Here is a 23,899-nt window from a genome sequence, read left to right as displayed (position 1 = left end):
CCCTCCCCCTAAGCCCCCCTCCCCAAACACCCTGTAACCCGACTCCCCTCGCCCCAGCCCCCGGGGTGGGGGTGGGGTAAAGAGAAGCAGAACAGAAAAAGCAGATCTCCTCTCCTCTCCCGGGGTGACGGGGGGCGGGGGGCTGCGGGAATCTCTGCCCCCACCCCTCCCGCCTCGGACCCGGGAGTCTCTAGACCCCGCCGTGCAGACGGCCCCCTTAGGCTCCCGCACCGAGCCCCAGTCCAGGAGCGGCGCTCAGTGGCCCCCAATAGAGCCCAGCCCCTTCCAGCGCTCAAACTCTTTTGTTTTAAATGAACTGGATGGAGCAGCATGGAACTGACGGGAGGGGGGCGCGCCGGGGGCGCCCGGGGCATGCCGGGAGTTGTAGTTTCCCGCCCTCGGGGGCGTGAGGACGAATTCCTTGACCCGAGGAGGAGAGGGATGTGCCTTCGGTCTTTACCCGCGGCTTGGAGGCAGAGCTGGGGGTGTGATGGAAGTCTAGGTCCCTAATTTTTCCAAGGGGCGGGCATGGGGTGAGGAGTCAGTGTAACACAGAACGGGTTGAAAAAAGGCGAATGGAGCGCGCCCCACTAAGACAGGCCCCCTCCCGGTCCCGGCCGGTCTCGAATCCCTCTTTCTTATGATAATGGGAGGGCGTGAGAGGGCGGGGAGCGGTCCCGGCTAGGTCACTGCGGCTTTCTCTCTCCCCTCTTCTCCCGCCCTGCGCGCTCCGTCTCCGCTCCCCCTCCCGCAATCCCAGAGTCGATCCCGGCTGTGGGCCGCGGGGAGAGGCGCTCCGCCGAGCAGACAAAGCCCGCAGCCGCGATGCGCGAAGCGGGCTCTGCGCGCTGCGGAGGCCGGGATGGGGTGCCGGGCTGGAGGGTGGGACCCCCTGGCTAAAGACCGGGTCCCCTCTTCCCCAAGCGGCGAGTCATCCCCCCCTGCTCCCCTCCCGCCCCCCCTCCACCTGCCACCCCCCGGCCTCGAAGATCTGAGAGGCACCGAATGGGAGGTGAGTTAGTTCACGTCCTTCTGATCAGCGGAGGGAAGCTGGAGGGCTGTGGAGTGAGGAGGTGACGAGGAGTGGGTGGAGGGAGAGGAGAGAAGTGGAGGCAGAGGGTGGGGGGGCAGTGGCTGCCTTAAAGGTTTGATGTGACTTAACAGTTTCGGATGAGAGCCCTGAGCTCTGGGTGCGACGGAAGGAGGGAGGAAAGACGGGATCGACTGGGGATCCAGGCTTCTTGCAGGGCTGGGCCGCGCACACAGGTTGGGGCTGATGGGTTCTGTAGCTCCACCATCATTCCCCTTTGCCTCGTCCACCTCTCCCTCATTGAAAACCCATTAATTCAGGTCCTCGGACTCTAGAAATTTGGTGAAAGTGAAAATAAGTTTTTGATATATGAATAGGATAGTGGGGTACTATTAGAGGATTTGCGGAAGTTGGAGCAATCTTTCTTCTCCCCTTACCCCACACCTTCAGCATTTCTTTTGTGACCCTTTTATATGCCAGGGTCTTCCCCTGGAGGAGAAAGGATGGCGCTGCAGCTTGAGGGCTTGAGGTCAGACTTTAAGAAGAACTCCCCCAAAAAGTTTTTATAAGAATGGGTGAGAGGGCTACAGTGGGAAGGTGTCCTTCTCTGGAGTGCCTTGGAAACCAAAAATCTGAACTAGTTTGTGAGGTAGAGTCCTACTTGGAGGCAGGGGGCTGGATGAGATGACCTCCTAGACCTGGCATTGTGAGGCCATGAGGGCTGAGGGCAAAGCCCAGTTCCCTAAACTGATTCTTGGAAAGAGTAAATTTGCACACTAATGGGAGGGTGGGAGCCACAGTGGAGGGTCTGAGGAGGGGTTAGGGGCTGGCACGCTGTAGAGTTCTTGCCCCTTGCTCAACACCATCCCGGGAAGGGGAGCCATGACTGAGGAACTGAGGAACCCAGTTGGGGAGGGGGTGCCCCCTGGATTAGGGATTGAATACAAGATTAACAAGCACCCTTGCTGCAGGACTGGGACTGGGTTGGCGATCGCTGCCAAGCAAGAGTGGGAGAGGAAGCACTGGGAAGGCGAGGCCCTGTGGGACTGGGCTCTTCCCTACTCTAGTTCCCCCTCTCTCTGCCCCAAGAACCTGGACTGGGGGGACTGTGCTCCTGGGGACCCTGAGGCTCTCCTTGGGGCTCTCCGTGGCTGTTTTTCACATGAATAGAAATAGCAAACAGTTGCATAGGACTTACTGTGTGTCAGGCATTTTTGTCCCCAGCTAGTCTGAGCCTTCCTGTCCCCACCGAAATGAGATTCCCTGTAGACACCCACCCCGAATTTGCCCTGTTCCACCTTCCTCCCCACTAAACTAATTAAAGCAGGAGGTTAATGACCAAAGAAGCCTTGGGGATTTGGCCAGGGAGGAAAACAAAGGACAGAAACAAGTGTGTGTGAATGGGGAGGGGTAGACTAAGGGGTGGGGGGGGGAGGTGATGGTCCCTGCTGGACCTACTTCACTGATCCAACGAGGACAGATCAGCCCCCTGGGTGTGTTAATGTACCACATGTCTCATCCACCCTCAGGGTCCCACCGGGGACTCCAGACAAATACCCAAGGTGGAGGAGGCCAGTGTGGAGGCCAGTGTGAACCGAGGCCAGGTTGTGCCCTTAGGTCTGGGTGTACACGGGGGAGCGTGCGCCTGCAGACTGTGTGGGGTCTATCCAGCACAGTGGGCCTACCAGAGGGCTCAGGTGGCAGAGGAGCCCAAGGGTGGGTACCTTGAGGAGCCAGGTCCCCAGGGCAGGTTTCTGAGAAGTCCTTCCCTCGCTCACAGAGGCTGGTGGCCTCCTTTGTTGAGGGGCCTCCCCTCCTCACCAACACAAGTTGGCCAGGCAGGCTCGGTTTCTGTCCATGAGCATTCCTTCTCCTCCCTCTCCCTGCCTGCCCAATCTAGAGTCATGGCGAGGGGGGCCAAAGGGCTTGCTTGCTTCAGCAGTTCCGCTGGGAAATAGTGGTTGTGCCCACTCACCCCGCCCCTCATTCTCTGCCTTATGACCAGAAAGGCATGTAAGGTGCTGTATCTCTCCCTTTAGGGATCTTGGAGGACAGGACTGTGTCTTTGGTCTGGCCATCCTTCCCCACTCTGGCCCTCCAGGGCCCAGCACACAGGCCTGCCTGGAGCAGGAGCTCAGCAAGGGTGTATTGAACGTAACTGCATATTTGAGGCTTCCTGACGTAAGAGGAAGGAGCAGGCCTTTGGAACCAAACATGTTGCTTGTTCATTGTGCCCCTTGGACAGTCACTTCCTGCTGAGCCTCCATTTCCTCATCTCTAAAATGGAAATAATCAGCCAAGTCCCTAGCAGAGTGCCCGGCTCATGCGAGGTGTTCAGTTGGTGTTAGTGCTCTGGCCCTGGTTGTTCGCCCGTTGCAGGTGACTTCAGCTAGATGGTGGTCATTAATTAATTGTAATTAATTCATTTAGCTAACCACTTCCTATTGAGCTCTTCAATGTGCCAGGCCCTGGAGGAGATTCCGACCCACAATGAGTCACTTGAAGTCACTTCTAGATCTAGATTTGCAGAAATAAGATCAGATAATTCCAAAAATAATTCCTGTTGAGTACTGGAATGCAGGTGAACTCTGTCTGTCTCTAACACGCACACACGGAGACACACAAACACGTACAGGCCAGGCTCCTAGCCTCAGGGCTGAGGAACAAAGGACCCCGTGGAGCTGTGAGTTAGCTGTATGTGGAGTTCGTCTGTGTGTAAGTGTGTGTGTGTGTGTACACAGGCCTGGCTGCAGGGCAGGAAAAGTGACTCAGTCAAGAGGAGGGTGGCTCAGGGTTCCTGTGCAGGCTGGAGATGGGAGTCGGGTGGGTGATGCGTGGGCATGTCTGTGTATGGAGCTGGTGTCCCTTCTGTTTTCTGAGCAAGCCCAGGCACCTGTTATCACTGTCTACACACCAAGTACCAAGGGATGGGGGCACACACCTAACGCCTGCCCCTCCTCTGCCCTATTCTCAGGGCCCCAAGGGAGGGAGGGAGACACAGGCAGCTGCCACCCAGGCTGCCCTACCAAGACGGCTGGTCCTTGTAGAGGTTATCTCCTCCATCGCCCTGCTCCTCTCAGGAGGCCTTCTCCGTCTGTCCTAGTCAGCTGAGCCTCCTTCTCTGTGCTTTATGGGGTTTCCATTTTCTTTGCTTCATGCTCTCCCCCCATTATGGGAAGTCCCCTCCACCTTGCTGTCTAAACATCCTTCCTGCTTTGAATGCAGCCACTTTTCTCTCTTATGCTGGAACACACTCAGCTTATTAATTTCAATGAGAATGTATTGGGTAAAGTTCTACCCAAAGAAATATCAAACTTGATCTCCCCCCTCAGCAAGACACAGAAACTAGACTATAGGAGCCAGAGAACATGGCCAAACAGGATTAAATATGAGGGCAAAATAGTCTTTGGGACTTAGCGGGTTACAGAGATTGGAGGAGAGAGGTCACGCTGGGTCCCTCCGTTGTTGTGGACTGATCTCGAGGGCTTTGAAGCCCAGCCTGAGGTTTGTACCTGGTCAGGAAAACACCTCTGCTCCCCTGCTGGGACCATTTCAGCACTCCCCTGCTTCCCACGGCCCCTGCACTCTCTGATTTCCCCAGGGAGAGCGGCTCAGGGGGGCTGGGGTGGAGTCAGGGTCCCCCAGGACAGCTGGCTGACAGGGCCCCTTGGGACTCGGGACTGGACCCAGGCGTCCAGGAGGCGGGTGATACTGGAGCTGTGACAGTTGGTCCCCAGATTCCTCACTCAGTGGCGCCAGCTCTGGTTTCGGGCAGGGACTAGGGAGGGGGAGGGGCGCCTGGTGCCAACCGGGGTTGGGCGCTCTCTTGGGGCGGGGTGGGGGGGCAGTAAACATAGGTTTACTTGGTAGGTTGTTGAGAAGGGATCTTTCCAGTGCCCTCTTTGTACCAGGCACTGTGCTCCATACTAATGGGATACCGAGGCATGAGACATAATGTGGCACAGGTGAATTAATGGATATGAAAGACACATTCAATGTATAGAATGTCATAGGTGGAATACAAGTTGAATGAATGAGTGAATAGGTTCATCATTTATCTAATGGCCTCATTTTACAGGGAAAGAGACTGAAGCCCAGCGAACCCAGGTCCTGTGACTCCCTTACGTCTTCTATTCCATGCAGCTTCCCTCTTCAGGAAAGGGAAGAGGAAGTCAGAGAAGGGGCTGGGAAGGACTTGCCATTTCCTGAGTGCCTCTTTATTGCTAAGCTCTCTTGTCCTTTACAGACTTGGTCTTATCTAATCCTCTTCACAACTCTGGGGGGGCTGGAATTTCCATCTCTGCTTAACATCAGGAACCTAAGGCTCAGAGAGGTCACACAGCTGGTTAGTGGACACTCCAGTGTTCAACGTCTGACTCCAGAGCCTAGGAGTCCAGAGGTAAACAGTGGCACCCAGTTGATGGCCTAGAGGCCAAGGAAGGAGGGATCCCTGAAGCCGGAGCTGTTTTGAGAGGCTTCCTGGATATGGATCTGTAGTGTCTGAGGGCTGAATGAGGTTCATTATAAGGGAAGGGACTGGAGGGATGACTAGAGGTTGATGCTAGAGATGCCCAGGGAGGCTTGCTGGTTGGGCAGGGGGCCGGCTTGCCTGGATCTTGAGGAGCGCGGGACAGGTGGGGGGCAAGCGTCTTTGAATCATGGCCACAAGGTGGCGCTGCAGGCCAACTACTGGGAGTGGCTCCGCTCCAGTCTGAGCTCCCACGCTAGAGCCCAGATGTTTCCTCCCTGCCCAGCTAGGTATTGCTCCATGCCCAGCCCTGCCTCATCAGGTGCCATCTCAAGCTTCCACCTGGCTCCTTTCTGGTGGGGCATCCAGCATGTGCGAGATACTGAGGCCACCAATGTATTCCTGACTCAGGATGAAAACCCAGGTGGCTGAGACCTGGCCATCCCCACAGTCTGACCAGCTCCCCAGGTCATCCTGAGCCACCTCCAGCTGCTTAAGACTGGCTCTGTGTCCAGCTGCTTGTTCTCCTGAGTCCTTAGGAGACACGGTTCAGGGGACAATCTCAGGAAATATTTCAGTCCAACTGACGGGGTCTGAAGGGGAATAATAGTGATACCTACCTAATAAGGAGTTAACATTTTTCATCCAATAAATATATATTGAAACCCTTGCTGTGTCAGGCACTGTTCTAGGCACTGGAGATACACCACTGAAGACTGTTCTTACTCTCATGGAGGGGACATTGTGCATGTGGGGACACAGTACCCCAGTAGATCATGTAACTTCTTATAGTGGTAATCCTTATGACGAAAAATAAAGTAGGATATGGGGGCAGAAAGGTGTGGCTAACTTAGAAAAGGTCATGTTGTTGTGAGAATTTAACTGGACATACATATATTTAAAGCACAATGCCTGAAATTGTGTTAGTGATCGTTACTATTATTTTGATCCCTGTGCTTCTGCCCCTCTACATCCCTGTGTTCCCCCTCTTCTGTCCCACATTCTCCACACTTTCTTCCAGCAGCTCCCGCAGGGAAAACAAATGCTGGCTTGAAACCAGGAGCCCTGGGTTTTTAGCTCTGGCCCTGCCAACAGTCCAAACCTGCTCCGCCCCCAGCTCTTCTTGCTTCCGGTAAATGACATCACCATCCACCTGGTTGCTCAAGCCAGAAATCTGGAGCCATCTATGATTCCTGCCTTTTCCCTAAACTTCCTCCCATCCAGTCCATCAACCGGTCCTCTCAACTACACCTCAAAACGTTTCCCAAATCCATCAACATCCTGCCTCCACCGCTACCCTTCTGATCCAAGACATCTCATGTCCCTTCTGCACTGGCCTCCAACTGGTCTCCCTCCTCCGCTCTTGTCTTCCCTGCCTTGTCCAACCCCTTCTCCACACAGTGGCCAGAAAGATCATTAAAAAAAAAAAAAAATCTGATCATGAAACTTCCTCCTAAAACCTTGTATTAGCTCCCAATTGCCATTAGATTTGTAACCAAACTTTCTGGTGTGTTTTAGAACACCGTTCACTTCTGGCCCCTGCCCGCCTGCCCTGATCCTGCCCTCCCTCCCTTTCTCCACTCCGGCCACCTGGGCCTTCTTTCAGGGCTTGGAGCGCACCGTGTTCTGCTCCACACTGCTGTGGCTTGTGCTGTTCCATCTGCTGTTCCCTCATCCCTCAGCTGGCAAATGATGATTCATCTTGCAGGACTCGACTTTGATGTTACTTTTCCTGGGAAATCTCTCCTGGTCATTTTTGGGGGCCCCTCACCATTCATCATTCTATGTTATAACTGTCTGCTACAGTTACAATATACTGTCTTCAATATACTGGGAGCTCCTTGAGGACAGGAACTGATATAGTTCACTCCTGTATTCCCAGGACCTAGCCCAGTGCCTGGCACACTGTAGGTGCCCAGTTAGTGTGCTCTTTGGAAGCCGGGTGTGCTCATCCCTACTTTTTTCTTGAACAGCCTCTCCCCACTCCCCAACCCTGTCAAATACTCAATTTCTCCCTGTTTTTCCCTCATCCCTCCCACCCTCACACCAAGCTCCCATCTCTCCTCTCTCTTCCCTGCCTCCACACCAAGGCCCTCACTGTTGTCCATCCTCTCATCTCCAAAGTGGTGCCGATGCATGCATGATGCCTGGCATGTACTTCTACTGGGTCTTTCTTCTCTGGAACTCATACACAGAGGGAACTCAGTAGTGGTGCTAATTCACTGGTGTAACTTGTGACAGATGGCCCAGAAGGGGTGTCTAAGCATGCAAACCCCTGCCCTCAATCACTGCTGATAGAAGGAGGTGTGCACATAATAGGCCCTTGTGAGTGCAAAGAAGCATACATAGGTTGCGTGCTTCTAGCAGGTTCTCTCCAGCCCCTGGGCCTTTGCAGGTACTAATATTTCAGTCTGGAACCCTCTCCCGCACTCATCTGGGCTATCTCCTACTCAGCCTTCGGAACTGTGCTTAGGAGTCCGTCCTTCCAGAGGCCTTCCTCACGGACTATGGTGCTCCTTCTGGGTCTGCTGCGTCCTCCTGAGCTAGGACTTAGCCCACAGTTCTGTCAAAGTCAGTTGACATGTTCTGCATGCTGCACCAGATTGAAAGTCCCCCAGGACAGGGGAGGTGTCTCTCCAAAGCCTAGTAGAGCGGAGGCACTCAATAAAAACCTGCTGGGCAGATAATGACTTAAATGAATAAAATGGAGAAAATGACCATGTGATAACAAGTCACTCCCCATCTTTGGGTGGGCCTCAGTTTCCTCTTCAGTAAAGTGAGGGCAAGAGTGATGTGCTTGCATCATTGTTAAATGACTGGGATGGGGTGGGGGGAAGCTCTGGTTTGTGGCAATTGCCAATTTCCCTGGTGTGAATTCTCTCACCATGGCTGATTGCAGTGTGAACAATGGGCTCTCACCAGCAGGTGCAAGCCCCTCCTGACTCACCACATGGTCTCTGAGGCACTTTCTAGCTCCAACATCCTTTCAAGAGGCCCCCTCTGAGAAACCTGGGGGAGGTCAGGCCGTTTCCCACTCTCATTACCTCCCCAGCACCTCCAATTACCTCTTGTATCCAGTTCTAGGACCTGGATAGTTAGGACCTGGCTGCCTAGTGCCCCTTATTACCAGTAAGTACTCTAAGCCCTCCCAGGTGGGTCACTGTACTTGTCTCTCCCAGGCAGCTTTGGCCTGTTGGTTGGCCCAAGCCTTGATGTCACACCTGTGCAGAGGGGCTATCTGCTCTCCTTGGGTTTGTGTCTACAGCTTTCCCCCAACTGACTGGTTCTCCCTCAGTCTCAGGTTTTATCTTGCTTGACCTCTGACCCTGCTGGTCCCTCCTTCCTTTTCCAAACTCATTATTCCCTCCCTGGCTTTTCTCCTGCCTCCCTGGCTTCTCCTTTTCTGTCTCCATTGCCTGTCTCTCCTCCTCTGTCCCTGGGTCAGTGGTTTCCATGCCTGCAGTTTCCTTTGCCTGGGACACACTTTCTTCTCCCTTTCTGCCCAGCTGTTCAAGCAGGAGCCATAGTGTGGAGGTCCCCCAAAGCTGGGCTACAGGTGGGGGAGTGGAACTGCTGCCTACTGCCTGTGAGCCCCTAGCACCTGAACACCTCTGAACCTGTCTTCCCCAGCTATATGAAAGGAAGGTAATAGTAGTAATTACCTCAAGGGATTGTTGTGTGATTAGTGGTAGGATGCACATAAAGTACTGACATAGCGTCTAGTACACAGAAAGTGCTTAATCAGTGTTGGTTCTTATTATTCAGGACTCAGCCCAGCGATCCCTTCCTGAGGGAGGCCTGCTCCAGACCCGTGGCCTGGGTTAAGTGCTGGATGCGCTGCCCCCTGGCACTCTGAGCTGCCCCTTTGGAGGCACTCATCACAACTTAAATGCTTGTTCCACGAGGACAGGAGCCATTTTGGGCACACAGATGGTAAACATCTGAATTAGTGAATGAACGAACAGACGAATGAATGATGTGGATTACTGCCCCAAGAGGACACAAAGCCAAGGCCTTCTGCCACTCAGGACTAGCCCAGACACACGCCCACCAGTCGGGAAAAGTGGGGCTGGTCCCCCCGGCCAGCAGGGGGCACCAGTGCCCGTCGGTCTCCACCCGTGGCCACCTCCCTTGCCCTCGCCTCACACCCCAAGGCTGAGGAGTCAGAACGCAGTGGGGGAGGTGGGATCCTGGGGACTCCCAGGCTCCAGGCTGGGCTGACACTCGCTCACTTCTTAGGGACAGATGTTTTCCTAGGAGGTGCCCAGCCTAATTGGGCAGGGAAGGGAGCTGGCAGGTGTGGCGTGGCCGTGGGGGGGCAGGAGGGGGTGGCCTGCTGGGGAAAGGGGCCCTGCAGAGGGGCTGGGGCCACAGACCATGGAATGGGGACAAAGCTGATGGTATCTTGGGGACATGAAACAAGATGCAGTTCAATCAATGAGTCACAAGCAGAGATCTAGGAACCAGACCCAGTGTGGGTGACAATGTGGTGAAATCAATCAGTGAGAGCGGAAGGGAAGGCCCGGTTTCTATGACAATGGTAGTGTTTGTGGCAAGCCGGGGACTCCTGGGTCCCCTGGGCCTGCGAGCAGTGATTCACCACAGGAAAAAGAAAGCTGCAGTGGGACTGGGTGCTGGGGACTGGATGCCCTGTGGTGCTCAGCACACAGTCCGCCAACCCCGGCCCTGGGCCTGTGGCTCTGCCGGATACTAGGAGGGGACAACGCCAACAAGGGGCAGGCCCTCTGTCCTCAGAGTACACGCACACCTCACCTTCTGCTGGTAGTGGTTCTCTGGAATTACTGTTACCACATTTTATAGAAAAGGAAATGGTTGCTCTGGCCCAGGGTGACGCCGGTAGAGCATGAGTAGCAGAGCCAGGAGTAAAACCCAGGCTAGTCTGACTTTAACCACGCTTGTGAAGAAGACCCAGAGAGCAGGAGCAGAAGAACAGGGGCACAGAAAGGATAGTGTGGCTAAAACACAGGAGGAGGTGAGAAGGGGCCCCTCCATCCCCCCAACCTCCCTCCTTCCAGGCCCTTCCCTGTGAGGGCCCAGCAATGATAGGGATGAAGGCCAGCAAAATGCATTGCCTGATATGGGCCAGAAACTGTGTCCGGGGTGCCTCTCACTCTCCTCCAAGCCCAAGAAAGCAGGCCCTGATTCTGGTCCATATCTAACATCCCCCGTCACTTTGCCTGTGCCCCGGTCCTAGGACAGGAGTGTATGTGTTTATGTCTGTGTGTGTGTGTGTGATATGATGCCCCCACCACCACCACCACCTCCCACACAAGCACACACACACTCCCCACTTCCAGTCCCTGCTAAAGCCTGGGAGTTCCTGGCCTCCCCAGTCACTGTCTGAACAGTTTCATTCTTATTTAGCTGTGGGGCCCCCTCAATTTCAATATGAAATTGAGTGTCCCTGTCCCCGTCCCCTCCAGGCCCTGAAGGCATACAAGAGGGAAGCCCAGCCCTTCACCATCTCCCCTGCAACAGAAGGGATGGAGCTGGAAGGGCCTGGGAAATCTTCCAGTCCAGTCTGCTTGTTTCACAGATGAGGAAATCGAGGCCAACAGAAGAGAAGGAATTCCTCCAAGGTCACAAAGTGAATTTGTGCAAGAGAGAACTAGATCCCCTGACCCTTAAGTTCTGTGATCCCAGGAAGCACCTTCTCAAATTAGGCGCTGGGTTCTCAGGATCGAATCAGGCAGAAGAACAGAGGGAGAGACAGCAGATTCAATGGGATAACCTAGCTTAGTGTAGCTCATGGAAGGAAGGTGTACCCTTCGGGCTCCATCTGTCTGCTGCGTTACATCAGGAACAATGGGGGTGAGATCATCAGGAAGATACCCCGTGTATGTACGTCAGGGGTACAAGATCGGGGGTCAAAGTGAACTGTGCGATCTTAGGCAAATTACTTACCCTCTCCGAGCCACAGTGATTATGTGGGGTACGCTACCTCCTGGGTCCCACCCCAGACCATTTATTGAATCAAAATAGCTGAGACTTAGGGTGTTAATGGGTTGTGGGGAGGATAGATGGGATGGTGGGCAAGTACTTATGAATCATGGGTGACATGAATGTTGGCTGTAAGAGAAGGCAAGTCCTGTCTGGTGGGATTGGGAGACAGCTTCCCTGTAGAACAGAGTTCAGGAATAAGCTTGACCTTCCATCCCTGGGAAAGCAAGGAAGGAATATGAACTTTTGACATGCTCAGTATAAGCAGCAGTTCTCTTCCCCAGGGGTGGTGGGAGGTGGCAGTTTCCTGCAGACCCCAGGGGGTGCCCAGAGGCTGTGGGAAGCTGAGCACTAATCAGCTCTTGCTCCCTAATTGGACTTAATTGCCTCCTTGTGATCAGCAATTAGGAGGCTGCATCAATTAGCACCGGGAGGGTGACAGCTCAGCAGGGGCTGGTCAGGGTTCCCCTTAGGAGGAGAGGGAGGCAGGCAGGTGAAGGGTGGTCCAATGGTTAGATGCCCCAGTACTCAGCTCCTCACCACCAGGCCTCTTCCACCCCTGTGAGGAGGGGGCTGGGAGCCTCCAGGCCTCCCACCTGAACTGTGGCTTCTCTGACCTCAGTTTACCCACTCTCAGTGGCTCCTTTGCAACTTTGGGGTTGACAGCTATGGGGTCAAGGTTGAGAATGTGGCCTTCCAAGCCACGTCTCTGGGGTTTGAGTCCCAGCTCCACTACTTACTGGTTGAGGGACCTTGGACCCACTGTGCTTTGATTTCTCACCTGTAAAATGGAGCTGTTATTAACAGTCCCTCCTGTGCAGGGTTATGATGAGGATCAGGTGAATACCACACCTGCACTATTTAGAACAGCGATTGGCATCACAAGCACACAGTAAGTGTTAGCTGTTATGATTCCCGCACCAAACCTTAGCATCTTCATCTGTAAAATGACAGATTGAAGTGGTGTTTACTGAAAAATGCCTGGGTCCCACCCAAGACCAATGACTGAATCCAAATATCTGAGACTTGGGGTGTTGGCTCTTCTGGAAGCCCCCTCCCCAAGGGATTTTGAGGATTGAGACCACTGGATGAATGGTCTTGAAGGGCTTCCTGCAGCCCTGACCCTGAACGCGCTGGAGCACCCCCTCCCCCACATGCTGGCCAGCACAGTGGCTCCCTGCCGCACACAGGACCCTCTCTCTGTGTGGCCCTGGAGGTGCTGCTGTTTGGCTGAGCACCTGTTTCCACCTGTGTGGCTGGTAGCAGGTGCCTCCCCACTCACGGGCACCAAGTCGTCCTCTATAAATTAGAATAATGACCTTGCCATGCTCACCTCTCAGGGCTGCATGGAGAATTTTTCGCTGATGATAGGATGTACTATAAAGGTAGGCAATTATATTGTTCCTTCCCTTGATAAACATTTATTCAGGGCCTAGCTTATACTCCATGTCCTTTATACCCAGTGACTACAGAGTTATAAGCTCCTGCAAAGATCCATCCTGAACCAGCAGACTAGTCAGGTTCTTGGGCCAATCTCTTTTTTTAGCTCTTGCTGGGTATCAAATGAGCCAATGAATGGAAAGAACCTGGAAGAGGCCCTGGCACATGGCGCATGCTCTCTAAACAGTAGCTGCTGTTCCTACTGATATTGAGACTGTGCCCCGGGCTGGCTGTGGACAGAGGCCACACCTAGAGCTCTGATGAAGGAAGGCAGTGAGGGGCAGAAGGGAGATGAGGCCGAAAGTAGGTGTGAAGAGCAGGGTGTGTGGAGAAAGTAGAGAGAGAAGCTGAGCACTTTGAGAGTGGTAGTTTACGAGGGAGACTCGTGAGACGCTCAGCTTCAAGTGTGGACAGCGCACCTTCTGTGTCTTGGCACTGTGCCAGGTGCTGGGAATACAGAAGAAGGCCAGACGTATCCAGGCTTTTACCTTCGAGGAGTTCCCCTAATGGGGAGGACAGAGGCGTCCACAGAGGGTCACTTTAGTGTGACAAGAGATGTTGGGGACTGAGTGGGGAATTCTAACCCTGTCTTAATGGCACTTTTAGCTGAGTCTGGTCAGACAGCAACGCTTGTGCCAGTTGGGGCAGGTTAGCATAGAAGTAATGAGGGAGGCTGGGATTGCTGGAATCCAGGGGGTGGGGGATGAGGCTGGAGATACGAGCTGAGCCTGGGTGACGGAGGGCTTTTACAAGCCAAGTCAAGCAATGTGGACTTTATCCCGAACACAATGGGGATGCACTGTTAGTTTGAAGTCCTGTGGAAATGTACTGAGGTTTACATTTTTGGAAAGATGGCTGTGGTTTAGCGAGGAGAAAGGACGAGAGCAGAGGTAAGCATGGAGGCAGGGAGACTGGCTGGGAGGCTCCCACGGTGACCCAGGCAAGGGCTGATCAGAACCAGGGAGCCGGAGGCAGTGCACAGAAGGGAGAGAGATTTTTCAAGTGGGATCTACAGGAGCTGGGGGCTCACTGGCCAAGGGAGACGGAGGGGGTGAGGCTGGGAAAGGCGGAGCAGAGTGGGGCTGGGTAGTGTTGGGGGGACGGGAGAACCCCATCTGGGACATCCAAGGAGGGGTGGCAAGTGAGGAAGCTCGGGAATCACGCCTGGCCTGGGAATGCTTGGAGGCATTTTTCAAGAACTCCCTGGCGTGGAAGGACCATTCATCCTCGGCCTAGTGCCAGGCTCCCTCTTTCGCTGGTTTCTCTGGGACAGAGACTCCCTGTCGGGGCAGGCCTGCCCAGATCCTCCCCAGCCCGTGTTCCTGCTCCAGGACACATGTTTTGGGAGCAGGAGGAGCAAAGGCAGCTGAGTTCAGGGAGCTCTGCCCCTATTCCCACCTCCTAGCCAGTGGCCTCATTTGTGGCCCTGGGGAACAGGTCCAAGCAGAAGGCCAGAGGAGAGCTCCCCCGGCCTGGGGTGCGCAAGGCAGCAGGGCACAGTGGCCACACTGCAGTTGCTGGTGGTGGTGTGAATGAATCCTACTTCCAACCCCGCCCTGCCTCCATCTCCCCCCGACCGCAGGTGTTTGGAAGTGGACAGCCATCGCCCTTCTGCCCCAGCGCCGGCACCAGCACGCTTCTCCATCGCTAGACCCTTCCCTTGGCGCCTCGCTGCCTCCTTCAGACTGCTCTTTGCCCTCCCTCATTAAACTTGGTTTCTGTGCGAATGTGATTTGAATTAACTCTTGGGAGAAAAATCACAGAAACCAGGAAAGGGGGGCCATGGGGAGGGGGACAGTGAGTCATATTTCCATGTGTATTTTTCAAACTTTCCAATGGGAGTTTGGAAAACAACACCCTTTGGGTTGCCAGCTTGGCCCTCCCTCTCCAGGGGTTCCTCATTTGGTTTCTATAGGTCTTATCTTAATGGCTGTGCCCAGTCCGCCCTTAGGGTCTGCTTTGTTTCCTGCGGTCCCCTACCCATCTCCCTCTGGGCTAGCCTCATGCTGTCATAGGGGCACAAAGAAGTCCCTGCTATCTCTAGTCCTTGCTCTGGTGTCACTGCACAATGTCAGACCCTTCCATCTACCCCCATTTCAGGGTGGACCCACGGGGCCTGCAGCCAGTCTGGCCGGCCCTCCAGCCCTCTGGCCCTTGAGAACCTGTCAGCACCAGGCAGCCTGGGCTCCATGAACTGGAGCTCCCCCCTCTCTGCCCCAGCAGCTTTCTCTTGTGCCCTTCCATCTGTTTCTGCATCCCAATTTCCAGAGGGCCTGTGGCTGGGTGGTAAGAACCTATCTTTCCCCAGGGAGAAGGCCTGCAGAGCAAAGAGCAGAGATGATACTCTGAGGAGGCTGGTAAAGAAGAAAACCTACTGTGTGTCCCTCCTGTATGCTAGACACATCTTGTGCCCTGAGAAGGGGTATCAGGATCCCCATTTTGCATTTGGAAACCGAGGCTCAGCCAGCTGAATGGATGGAAACCTTGAGGGTGCTGGAGGGGGAGATGTGGAGGACAGCCACACCCCTGGCCAACTCCTTGCAGGCCCTGGGCCCTTGCACCCTCCCCAAAAGCTCCATCTGCTTCCTTGGGGTCCTAGACTAACTGTCCCTCCCTGCCTCCAGCTTCTGACTAATCCTTCCTGGCGGCAGTTGCCTGTCCAGCCCCACTGTGCCTATGCCAGCGACAGCCCACATCACATGGGCCACATCTGGCTGCATTTGAGCACATCTTCCCCTCCATTGTCCCTCCTCTTCTCTACCCAGGGCCCAGAGCAGGGAGTGTACCCCTGAGGACCCCTCCTCTCTGGGTCCATCAGCACGCCCACCCCTGCCCCTTTACAGCCTCTAACAGAGTCATTCCTTTGCCTCCTCTCAGCCTCCTCGTCCCCCTTCCCAGCCTCCATCTGCTGGACATCTTGACTCCATTCTTCAGCAACCCTTCCTTCCCTGTATCCTGACTCTTCGGACCACCCTCCTTCCCAGCCCCTACTGAACAGCTGATTGGGAAAGGTGCATCTCGCAAGGTCTGAGCCCCTAAAGCTGTCCCAGGGTTCGGGGGAAGGCCTGGGAGCCCAGGGATCAAATTCCCCCCAGTCAGCCCTCTGGCCTGAGGCCAGTTTGCAGTTGGGGTGTGGGTGCACATGTGTGCGTGGGCGGACAGAGCCGAGCCTGCGGGGTGCTGGGGAGAGCTGAAGGGACCTGTGTGGCTCTCTCTCTCCAAGCTGTCTTTCGTGAGGGATGGGGAGGAGCCTGGAAAGCCCTCCGGCTACTGGCCTCCCTCCTCCTTCCTGCCTGCTTAGCAACTGTTGCCCAGTAAATATTTGCCCCACCAGGATCTAGGGCTGGAGCACTGGTGGTGTCAGCCTGGGCAGCTGCCCCTCTCCTCCTGGGCCTCTCCTCTGCCCAGTTCCCCACTCCGGAGCCCCGGCCTGGACCCTAGGTGTGATCTCCACTTCCCTCGTCTCAAAGCTCAGGTCTTCCTCCTCATGGTCGATTTCCCCTCCGACCTCCTCCCTCTGCCCACCTCTCTCCCCCTTCATCCCACTTGCCCTTGTGCTCAGCCCTGTCTCGGCGTCCTCCACTCTTGGTCTCCTAAGGTGCTGGACTGAGGCTCCGCAGGTTCCTGCCTCCCCCTACCATATTCCTCCGGGAGCCCAACCAGGCTGTCGCTTCTGGAACAAGCTGGTGCTCACCGAGCCTCAGGACCTCATCTCTCTGCTCCAACATGAAATATGCCCCCACCTGTAAGCCTTAGGCCTGCTCCCTCTCCCCCTGGAGAACTCCTGATCTGCGCGTGTCCTGGGGGAAGGGGCCACCCTTTGCCTCCAAGCTGCAGAGGCCACCAGGGACTCCCTCCAGGGCCCCAGGGGGCATTAGCAAGGGTCCTGCAACCACAGACAGACACTCCCTCCCCACTCTCTTCCCAAGCCAGCTGGACCACCTAGATGTCAGCAGGCCCCTCCAGCACCTCCAAGCATAAGAAGCAGTTGGAAGGGGAAGTGTGGGCATGAAGTGGGCAACAGGCAGAGGGGAGGAAGGCAGCTGAACCTGGCTGAGGATCCGGGGGCATCACCCTTTCCTCTGACCCTCTTAACCCTAGAAAGAGCATTTGGTTCCAAGCCTGATTTGGGATGTTTTGATGGACGTCCCGTGCTCCATCCTCAGGCCAGGAAGCTCTGCTTCAGGAAGCCAGCGCCATTTCACCTCCTCTGGGGGTAGGATTGAGGGAACTATGGCCAAGAGGAAACAGATGCCCCCTCGGCGCCTCCCTGGGCCGGCTGAGAGCACGCCAGCCTCAGCCTAGGCATCCTGTCCCTCCCAGCCAGGCTCCCGCTGCCCCAAACCCCTCCTCCAGCGGTTTCCCCATTACCTGTTATTATGATGAAGAGCCCCTCAGAGGTCGAGGTCCCAAATGAGGTGCCCTCTCAGCATGCCCTGAAAGCGTTGGACTTACCGGGCAAAGAGGGCCAGGGGGGTGCCGTTGTGGGGCAGGCCTGCAGGATCGCTTAGGGATAGCAGGACGGGGGAATCTAGGGAGCTGGACCAAGGCAGGTCTAGAAATGAGGGGGCTGGCCTGCATGATGCCCTAAGACTCCTCCCAGCTCTGAAGGGCCCGCTTCTAGGCAGTGAATGATGAAGCTCTGGTCCGAGGCAATGCCTTCCCTGTCCCACAAGGCCTCCGTCCGGGAGCTCCTGGTCTCCGCAGGAGCGCTGCCCATCCACCTGCCCGCCCGGCAGCCTAGGCCACCTCTCCAGAAAGTGCCCGTGATTCTGCCCCGCTCATCAGGAAGTCTGCAGGTGAACTACTGCCCTTCTCATCAGAGCTTACTTTCCCAGCTGATGCCCCTGGCCTGAGTGCCAGGGGGAAGCTGTCAGGGGACACCCGAGGGGCTGAGGATGGGGTGGATTTATCATGAGGCTAAGGAAGGCAAGGCTTCAGGGCCCCTCAGTTGCACAGGCCCCTCCAAGACCCTGAGAGGAGCCTGCCCATGTTTCCACATGGGCATATATTCATGTCAAATTTCCAGGAGGTATTTTCGTATTTTTAAAATAGGGCCTCCCCACAATTAGATGAACATCCCGGTTGCCAGGGACTGTCCTAGTTTTAGCAGTGAAAGCCCCTTGTCCTAGGAAACTCCTCAGTGCCCTGCAAACCGGGACAGTGGGTCACTCCGGTTCCAAGCCCCACAAACGTTTGCCCCAGGTTAAGGGGAGAGTGAAAAGGAGTCCTCTCCTGCCTTCCTGAAAATGGATAGGGGTGTGGCGAGTGGGGACCCTTTTCTCCAGCCCAGTCCTGGAGTTGTGGCGCTTCTGTTTGTTTCCCTGGCAACAGGGAGAGGAAACCCCCATTTAGGAGGCCCCAGCAACCACACACACAGACACACAGACTCACGCAGCCGCCCACACGCAGGCGCGTGCGTCAGCACCGGCCCTGAGCGCCGCCCGCCCCCGGGCTCACGGGAGGAGGGCGGGACAACCCTGCCCGAGCCCCGAGTCACAGTACCCGCCCCAACTGATCGGCTGGCGGACCCGCCCGTCCGCATGGCCCCACCCACGCCCCCTCCCCCCCCCCCCCACCAGGACGTGGGGCACAAAGCCGGGCATGGAGCGGAGAGGAGGTGTCACTGCAGTTTCTTCTGTTCGGCTCCTGCCGTGTATGCAGCAGTATTGCGTACCGCGCTGTGTATGTTGACAGTTCCAGAGACTCACAGGTGGGGCAACTGCCCTGGTCCAGTTTGGGGGAGGTGGTTTGGGATGCCGGGAAGGCGCTCCTGAGCAAGACTATAGGATTTTGTTATGGGATTGGTCTCTTTGGGGTCTGCACTGAAGAGAAATGGGGTGTAGTTACCCTGGAAGCAGGTTGAGGGCCTGCTTCTGTCGCTAGTCAGCTATGAAGCCTTGAGCAAATCAGTTAACCTGCCCAAGCCTCAATCTCTTCATCTGTATTATGGGGATAATGATGCTTGCTCTCTGCACCTCAAAGAGATTTGAGAGGATTAAGATAGTGATCTTGACTGTAAGAGGGTTGTCGCCAGGGAGACCTTGCCTGGGTGTGACATGTGAGGGTTTGGTTCTCTACCCATTATCCAGCTGCCCCTTCCTGCCTGGCTGGAGCAGTGAGGGCAGATAACTGGGTCCTGGCTCAGCAGCTGGCCTCCCCACATTGATGATAGTAACATCAATGCCAGTCCCTTGAAGTGCATTAGCCCCTTAGATCTGTCCAGAATGATATATTGTCTCATGTGGTAGCATGAGATGTATTCAGTGGGGTATCTTAGGGGTTCTGGGCAGGCTTGGCTGTGTGACCTGGGGCAAATTTTTTCTCCTCTGGTCTGAGAACCCTGTTTGTAAAGAGAGGGGCTTATTCCCCAGGTCCCTGGGGGCCTCGTGGGGGAGGCGCAGGGATCACCAGGCAGGGGCCCCCAAATCTCCCTACTAGAGAGACTCTGCCTTGTCATTTAGTATATTGGGCTTTTTTGGTGAGATTTCATTCAAATAAGGGGACTCTGGCTTTACAAAGGCTGTCAGTCACTCACTCCTTCCAAAGGCCTTCCCCTCTAATTGCTCTGAGTGTGCATCATGGTAGGAAGGAAGAACAGTGTACTCAGCTGTGCTATCTCAGGCCAACTACTCAACCTCTCAGAGTTTGGGGTTCTTGGCATATAAAATGAAGAGAGTAATATCTACCTCCTCAGGCGGAGGTGAAGATGACATGGGGTCACCCCCTAGCCTGGTGCCTGGTACATGACAGTCACTTAAAGAACAGACAAATCCTTCCACTCTCAGGTTGTGCCAATCGCTCATACATGCGTGACTCTGCTTTTCCACAGCTGTTCAGTTCCAGACCCTGTGGCTACAGGATGAATAAGACGCACCTTTCCTCAAGAACTCACTGTAAAGCAATTCCTAAACCATGGCCTTGCATCTTCAAATCTCCCCCTAGTCGTTGGACCCTCCTCCAAAGAGTCACCCCTTCCTGCCCTGGGGAGGAGCACAGCTGCCTCCCCAGTGGCCTAGGATCCATTTGAACCCTCCTCTCTCCCACTCCCACCTGTCCAGGATTATAGCCTGAGGTTAAGATCCTGGCTTTCAGAATCAGGCCAACCTGTATTAAAATTCCAGTTCTGCTACTAAACACATGACCTTAGACAAGGGATTCTCTCCTGGGGGAGATTCTGCCTCCCAGGGACACTTGGCAGTACCTAAAGACATTTTTGATTGTCAGCTGGGGGTGGAGGTGCCACAGGCATTTATGGCTAGAGGGCAGGTTTGATGCAAAACATGGTACCGTGCACAGACCCTCCCCCATAGCGAAGACTTATCTGGCCTAAATTGTCAGTAGTGCCAAGTTTGAGAAATCCTACCTTAAATGAATAATTTCACCTTCCTGAGCTTCAGATTCCTCATCTATAAAATGGGGCAAATAGTAGTACCTACTGTCTACCTGTACAGCCATAGTGTAGGTTCAACAGGATAATGTACATACCTAGTACTTAATAATAGCAGGTGTTCCATAAACATTCCCTCCGTATGCCTTTGGCATCCGTCCTGGTTTCATGCTTCTGCTGAGCCCACTCCGTTTAGCCTGCCTGTTGCCAAGGCCAGTGCCTCTGACTCTCCCTTCTGGTGGTCCCAGGGTCTCCCTTCTCTCCTTCCTCATTCCAGCCTTATCAAGCCGCCAGAATCCTCTCCCTAGACCCCATCCCAGCCCCAGGTCCCTGACTCCTACTCCTCCCACACTTTCCCGCCTCACCTCTAGCCACTCCCTGCTCCACTCCCTGCTCCACTCCGCTGGCGAGGCTGCACACCCTGTTCAGCTCTGTCCCACTTCAGCACCTTTGCACAGCCTTCCTCTGGGCATCAGGCCACCCCAGAACCTCCCACACGTCCCGCCAAAGTCACACAAGATAGTGAATCATGTTCTGGATTTGAACCAGAGTCTCTGGTCCAAGTTCTCAATATGGGCCTATTTCTTACTTCCTAGTCTCACCTGTAAAACAGGGACAGCATTTCTAGCCCGTGAGGTGGTTTGGGGACCAAGTTGAGAATGTATGGGGAAACGTACAACTATAAAGAGCAAAAAGTATAAGGTATTCATTGTTGAACACTGTCCCACTTTGTATTTTCGTTTTCATGGGACTTTATATGAAATTTTGTCTTTTGTTTATTGACTGTCTCCCTCCACTGGAATGTCAGCTCCATGAGGGGGAGGGATTTTTGCCTGTTTTATTCACTGTTGTATCCCTACTGTCTAGAACAGTGCCTGGCACATGGGAGGTGTTCAATAACTATGTGTTGGATGAGTAAATTCATTATCTATGTATAAGATACTTCTGTAAAGCCCCTAAACCTACCTCCTTCAAGAAACTTCCCTTCAAATGCATATTACTTAATTATAGCAACATCCCCATGTTATAGATAAGGAAATTGAGGCTGAAGAAATGAAATTACTTGCCCAGAGTCACACATCTGAAAAGTGGCAGGGCCAGGTGCATTTGTTCCTTTAAGAAACCCTGAGCACTTCCTGTGTGCCAGACTGGGGCCGGGTGTTAGGGACACGGGTGACCAAGACTTGGTCCCTCCTGTCCCTCATAGTGCATTTGGAAGGAAGAGTCATGGAGAGAGGCCCAGGATGGGACACGGAGGAGGGCTCCTCTCCAAAGGCATGGTCGTCAAGACAACTGCTCCTTCCACTGCCCAAACCACCTCTCAGACTCAACCACTATATTCTGATACGACTCATTAAATGCTTCAGCTCCCGGTCTTTGAGGACCCACTGGACTTCATTATCCCATTCAGAGTGCATGTTGCTCCTCTGCCACTTGTGCTCCTCCTGGCCTCCCCCTCTGTCTTCCCTACCAACGGGCAGATCCCTTGAGAGCGAGCGTAGTAGCTTAATTCTCAGGTCTTTGATAGCCACTCTGCCCATGTTACAGATGAGGAAATGGAGGCCAGAGAATTCAGCAGCAGGTCTGTCACCACATAGCAAGCAAGGGGCAGGATTGGAACCTGGTCTCCACCCACATCATCTCCTCCAGCCCAATACCCTCCGCTCTTCTGGACTTGCCTTCCCCTGATTTCCCCAGTACTGGTGATCTATGCCCTTGGCAGAAGGAGAGCAGACTGGTGGCATTTGGGGTCCAGAGTTAGGATTGAATATTTAAGATAAAGGTCCACCTTGAAGTTCAGATTTAGGATTGAAGCCTTTGTATTGGTGGGTGGGGTAGGGAGCCTTTGGAAAAAGCCTAGAGTGAAATTTGGGGTGAGATACCCTTCCTTTCTCCTGCTTCTTTTCCCCAGAGATGGGGAGGTCCAGGATAGGAAGTGTTAAGTGTGGTTTTGCCTCTCCAGCCAGGAGGGGAAGTCAGGCCAGGCGGGGTTTGGGTGGGGCAGAGTGGGGGGCTCAGTGCCAGGGGGTGCTGAGGCAGTGGGAACAGCAAGAGCCCTGTTCCTCACGCTTCACTGGCTCACCCACCCCACTTCTGCTCCTGGCTTGGGGAACAGAAGAGGGAGAAGACTTTGGAGAACAAAAAAGACTTTTGGTTTTGTCTGGAAGCTGAGGGTAGGTCCCATGCCCTGGGGAAGAGAGCTGCAGGGAGGGGAAGCCACACCCTGGGCCCCTCACCTGGGTGTATTCTGGCTGCTCACCACACTGCCCAGCCACCCTTTCAGAGATGGGAACATCCCCTCCCCAAGGCCCCTTGCTGAACCCTCAGAGTCCTTGCCTTAATCCCACTCCAGCCCTTGTCCACTGTAAGGCCTGGCTCCGGAACCCAGAGCAGAGGACCTGTCCAGCTCTGTTTTCTTTGTGAATCAGAGAAATCCTGATATCCTGGAGCTGTAGGAGTTAGCAACATAATTTAATTTCCCAGGTTCCTCATTAGAGAATACACTGTGGGGGACGCACATACAGGACATGAAAGCACATGGGTCCCCGAGCCTCAGCACTGCCACCTCTTAGAGAGGGTGAGGTGGCCGGTGGGGCCAGGGCCAGGATTAGGGGAGGTGAGTGGAACGCTGATCACAGGCGTCCTTGATAGGCCTGAGGACGGAGGCTCAGGGGCCTGGGACCTGTTCGTGGTAGGACCCAGCTCTCCCTACAGCCAGGGGCCAGAGAGGAATGTAGAGATACACGCGAGGTTGTGGGGTCTTCACTGTCCCACTACCCCTTTTCTGGCTGAAGCCAGGATGGAGACCCAACATTGGCTGTCCAGGCCCCTGACCTACTCCCCGTCTCAGGCCCCTCAGGGAACCACAAAAATCTGGGACCTAGTGTCCTGGCAACGTGATGAATGCATACACAACTCTAGTATCTGTTTTAAATTATCCATTAAAATAAGTACAGTCCTGGAAAAATAAATAAGCATAGTCCTGGGAGTTGGTGGGGTGGGGTAGGGAGTAGGAAGGGATTGAAGACGGAAGGAACCTGGGCTGCCTCCTTTTTCTAACTGTTTGGGTCTAAAGGACGGGGACAATGGATCAGGGCTGTTGGGGGGAGTGCCTGGGTCCTCTTCTTGGCTTTCTCTGGGGGCCTGTGGCCTGTTGCTTGGGTCTAAGACACATTGCTTGGCTTTGAAGGGAGATAAATTGGGGAGGAAGATAGGAAGAGAAACCCCAAACTCCTGGTCCCTGCCCCAAAGTTAAGGGTGTAAAGGAACTCAGGATCCATTCCTTCCCCACCCCACCCTGGCAGGAGGAGATGTTGCTTTGAATGGGCTGCCCACATGTGAGGGGGGTAGGGGTGACTCACTATTACTATGCCGAGCAAGGGGGGAGCCAGTGGTGGAAGAGTGAGTCACCCTCATGGGCACCAGCCTCAGCCCTTCCCCACTTCCCTGTATCTGCCAGCCTGGCGCCCTCCCTTACTTTACACCCACTTTGCCTCCTCCCCCGTGTCCTTTGCCCACCCACTCTCACCCCTTGGCTCTGCCCTCTACCCCCAAAGGCCTGAGGCAGTGGGGCCAAGCTTGCTGCTGAGAGCGCTAAGCAGGCAGGAAC

The 23,899-nt window shown here is 54.7% G+C and overlaps 1 long non-coding RNA gene across 1 annotated transcript; it reads left to right on the top strand.

The window, feature by feature from the left end:
• Positions 1-883: 883 nt before the first annotated feature.
• Positions 884-21,665, top strand: LOC130681715 (uncharacterized). Its single transcript, XR_008994984.1, has 3 exons — positions 884-1,012; positions 14,482-15,924; positions 21,497-21,665. It is a non-coding gene; the product is annotated as an uncharacterized LOC130681715 (long non-coding RNA).
• The last annotated feature ends 2,234 nt before the right edge of the window (positions 21,666-23,899 follow it).

The sequence above is a fragment of the Manis pentadactyla genome, chromosome 19, assembly GCF_030020395.1.
Source record: "Manis pentadactyla isolate mManPen7 chromosome 19, mManPen7.hap1, whole genome shotgun sequence".
NCBI classification, from domain to species: Eukaryota; Metazoa; Chordata; class Mammalia; order Pholidota; family Manidae; genus Manis; species Manis pentadactyla.
This window is presented reverse-complemented; position numbering and strand designations above follow the sequence as displayed.